This window comes from Oratosquilla oratoria, chromosome 28 (genome assembly GCF_046742065.1).
Source record: "Oratosquilla oratoria isolate Oo_2021 chromosome 28, ASM4674206v1, whole genome shotgun sequence".
NCBI lineage: Eukaryota > Metazoa > Arthropoda > Malacostraca > Stomatopoda > Squillidae > Oratosquilla > Oratosquilla oratoria.
In genome coordinates, this window is record NC_134804.1 from 27523590 (window position 1) to 27528589 (window position 5000).

Below are 5000 nucleotides of genomic sequence, written 5' to 3' on the forward strand. Positions count from 1 at the left end.
CCAACTATCGTGGGCGGGGAGTTGGATGTGTGCGTGTAAGGCCACAGCATTACCCATAGATCGTTCATATACGAGCTCTTAGTTCTCATCCGGGAGAGAAGTAGCTGTCGATCACGGGTCCAACACGTGATCCAAGAGCATGGTGAATCACACACACTCAGGTGCTTTGATAGGTGGTGATTCCGCAGAAGTCAGGGCATGACTCTTGCGTCAGAGGTCTCAATAAACCCACAACTGTATAGACTCACCTGTTTTCGACCAGAACAAAAACAGCAAAGTGTCGCACCGAACTGAAGGGCTTCAAAAAGGACAAAGGGTGTCGGAATAGTTTTCAGAGAAAAACAGAATGTTCAAATAGAATATCGATAATTTGTCGGTGATAAGCAACTCCGCTTCCATACTACTCGTACAGGACAATATCACATCGAATCGAAGAGGTGAAGTTCTTAGAGATTAAAGGATGGACAGCAGGAGTTAGAAATCATATATATATATGTATATAAATATATATGTATATATATGCATATATATATACATATATATATATATACATACATATATTCATCAACAACAATTCACTTTAATTCTAAGCCATCAACATCGAAAACCTCGAGGAGGCATACATGCAGAAATTGAAACGAGTTTCTCGATGTTAATGGCTGAGAACTAAAGTGAATTGTGGTTGATAAATGTAAATCTGTTCACTGGGACCCATTCAGTGTTGTACACACACACACACACACACACACACACACATATATATATATAATATATATATATATATATATATATTATAAATAATATATATATATATATATATGCACATTTATCAACCACAATTCACTTTAATTCTAAACCATCATAATCGAGAATCTTGAGGACATACATGCAGAAATTGAAACGAGTTTCTTGATGTTAATGGCTTAGAATTAAAGTGAATTGTGGTTGATAAATGTAAAGGACATATATATATATATATATATATATATATATATATATATATATATATATATATATATATATATATATATATATATATATATTTAAGTGAGGTTATTCTCCAATCATGTCTAAAATGTTTAGCGTAACTCTGGGCCCATGAGGATATCAGTGAAGTCCCTAAATTACTGACTACACAAAACTTACGTAATCACTACCCCATACGAGGCCAAAATAGCTGTAGACCGGTTACATAAATAATACTCAAGTCGTTGAGAGTCGAGTGCGTAATAGAGGAAGAGTGCCAATGAAGGGGTTTTGACTGGATCATGTATTAGAGGGAAAGTGTCACTTCAGTGGCTCTAAGTGGACCAAGTAGCAGAATGCAAAGGCCACTGCAATCATTCTAAGTGGTTCAAGACGGGGACTGGAAATGCCACTTAAGTGAATCTAAGTGGACCAAGCGTGATAGAAAAGTGGATGTAAGTAGAGACAGCCAGTGGAATCAGAGCACACCAGTTCCTCCGCGATAAGAGACGCCATGGTGACCACAGGATACTCGCCCGATGTTGTCATCAGTTGTCTGGTCACTACCATAGTGGCTGCAAGTACTAGCGTGTTAACAGACGCGCTGAAGGACGTATAGGATAAAAATAAAGTGCCAAAGAAAGAAAATAATAGAAAGTGAGAAACCAGTGGTTATATGATTGTATGTGGTGGTGTTTTTTTGCTACTAGGTTTGGTATCCTGTGGTTGTCTGGATGTAAGCAGTGACGACGCGCGGAGAGGGACCTCCAACGGGTGCACCTGTGCTTTGGGAGTAAATTGCAACCTCCAATTTCTTCGTGATTCTTCCTTCGTCGGCCAGTGGTAAGTAGGGTTCGCGAGGTTCTTCTCACGTAGGTTAAAAAAAAAAAAAAAAAAAAAAACCTCACAAGTCTCTACAGACAACGGCAGGTGACGGGAGCTAGGCATGGAGTAGGAAATGGGTGGTTGCTTTAGATGTAGAAAACTTAAACTGCAGAGGATTTCATATTTTTTGGTTTATAACACATTCATGATCAGAAATTTTAGATTTGGTTGGAGACCAGCATTAAGCCGCGTGATAGCACAGCTGCGTACAATTACCTTTAATTAATCTATGTTCAAAATAATGATAATAATAATGATAATAATAATGATGATAATAATGATAATGATGATGACTGATAATAATAATAATAATAATAATAATAATAATAATAATAATAATAATAATAATAATAATAATAATAATAATAACAATAATAATAACAATAATGATAATAATAATAATAACAATAATAATAATGATAATAATAATAATAATAATAATAATAATAATAATAATGATAATAATAATAATAACAATAATAATAATAATAATAGTAATAATGACGATGGCGAAGATGATGATGATATCGATAATAGTGATAATAATAATAACGATAATAATAATGATAGTAATAATTATAACAATAACAACAATTATAGTAATAATACATACATGCATATACCAAGGGCCCTTTCCTCCTTACAAGGGAGGTAGCCAAAGTCAAAGGCATAAATCTACTTCCACCCATCCCCACATACTCCATTCCCATTCACCACCCCTCTCTCGCTCTTTTCTTGGCTCCTCTTGGATGACGGGTCAATCCTGTATATCACCCACTTCCCTGGGTCAGAGGCAATGTAGCAAGACACAGCACATCCTCAGCAAGGGAGCTTCATTTAATCGGCGACTACCCCTCTCCGTCCCCTCATGCAGAAAAAGAGAAGACGGGAGAAATCCCTCTGGGATGTCAAAATATCAGTCACACATACTCCCTAACACCCCATTCTCCACCCACTATCTTCCATGTATCATATCATCATCCATACACAACCATTCTCCACTTACTCCTATCTTCTGCCTTCACCCTTCCTGAACAGACATCCTCCTCTTTCCCAACACCCCTTTTACCCCATCCATCCATCTCATCCTTGGTCGCCCCCACATGTTCACTCCATCCACCTTTGGCTTTCACACCTCTTTTAATCTTTCTTCACTCAATCTATGTGTCCAAACCATCCATATACTCTTTCATCAACCCTCTCTTCCAACTCCTTTTCCACCCCCTCTCTCCTCTTTAACGATAATAATGATGTTAATTATAAAAGTAATAATAGTAATGATAGTAATAATGATAATAATAATAATAATGATAATAATAATAATAATAATAATAATAATAATAATAACAATAATAATAACAATGATAATAAAATAACAATGATAATATTTTTTTCACCTGGGTAGAGGGAACGGCAGATATTACTTTTTTCCACGTAAAATCCGGACCGGTTGTGACCATAGCGTCTTAGGGTCAGGTTTTTCCAAACTTAAAAAGTTCCATGCAGGAGCAAAGAGGGGAAAGACGTATCTGGAAGGACTACAGTATATAAGAGGGTGCATCGACTCAGAACACAGAAAGAAACCACATACTTCCAGGTATACATTCACTATTCACAGCTGTCGTTATTGTTATTAAGTGTTTGTGTATATGTGCGGAGATTAAGTACTTAGTACTGTACAATAAAAAACAGAAAGAATAAGATATTACTTCTAATTCAGAGAAGAGCAAAATTTTTGTCTTAATTCTAGGAGAATACAAATATATTACGACAAAAGAATAGATATAACTATGGTGATTACGAAAATAATTGCCTATAAATGAAATGCAACTGTACTGTACAACGGGACAGTTAGCACCCTTTCATATTCACTAACGTTTTATATATATATATATATATATATATATATATATATATATATTTATATATACATATATGTATATATATATTTATATATACATACATATATATATATATATATATATGCATATATAAATATATATATATATATATATTTATATATACATATTTATATATATATACATATATATATGTATATATATATATATATATATATATATATATATATATAAATGTACAAGATAAACGAACATATGCATGAACTGGAATGCACACGCATGTATACACGCACACACAAACAAACACACACACACACACACACACACACACACACACACACACACACACACACACAAACGCACACACATACACGCGTGGACGCACACACACACACACACACACACACACACACACACACACACACACACAAACACACACACACACGCACTTCCAAATACATTCACACACATGCGAGCGCGGGCCCGCACATGCATGCACAAACATTCATACACTAAAAGGCCCTTTCACCACTTTAAGAATGCAGACCGATTTAGAACGTGCACCCTCCCGTCTTGGCACCTCGTGGGTGAAGGGTCATCCCTGTTCCCCGCCACACTGTCAGGGTCATTGCAGCAAGACACAGTATTTCCACATGAGGGGGCCCCCGACAGCCTAGGATGGTTAACCCCCACCGCTTCGTTTACATGGCGACCCCGTCCCTATCACCCATTCGAGAAATGAGCGGAGAGGACAAAAAGAGCATTTCTTCTGGCAACGTCATTTACTAATCAAATTGCAATCACTCTCCATTCACTCTTATATTTTGTACCTTCTCTTTATTGCTCGACAGACATTTCTCTTGAATATGTTTCATACAGTACCGTGTTTGCATCCATTCTCTCGCACGGTCTTCTCTTTGTGTTTATCCACAGATACTTATTTCTTGTTATACATTTCATTTCCCAAGACATTTAATTGCTACCATTTTTCTGCAATTCACCATCTCCCCCGGTCCTTCATTCCCTGTTATATGTGATCCCAAATACTTAAATCTATCAATATCCTCCAAGATCTCTTCCTTTAAAGTCACCAACCCACCACCACCCTCTCCTCTTGCAAATATATTTATTTTTCCCCATATTTTCCTTCAGATCACTCCTCCCACATACCACCCCAACTCCATTGCCTGCCTTGTCATTACCGTGCTGTAAACAACAACAGGCTCACTTCCCACTTCCAATCTCATAGGTGGATGAGTGAACTTGAAGGGATGACCGTGGATTATATGG

At 36.5% G+C, this 5000-nt stretch overlaps 1 protein-coding gene across 2 annotated transcripts in view; it reads left to right on the forward strand.

Annotated features, from left to right (window-relative positions):
• Positions 1–1510: 1510 nt before the first annotated feature.
• Positions 1511–5000, forward strand: part of LOC143040272 (interleukin-1 receptor accessory protein-like 1-B) — a 20853-nt gene continuing 17363 nt past the window's right edge. Inside the window, exon 1 of one of the 2 annotated variants that reach the window (XM_076211075.1) lies at positions 1511–1809. The gene's annotated coding sequence lies outside the window, so the exon portion shown is untranslated. Of the gene's footprint in view, positions 1810–3345; positions 3449–5000 lie in introns of those variants that run through there. The other variant, XM_076211077.1, reaches the window with a different exon arrangement.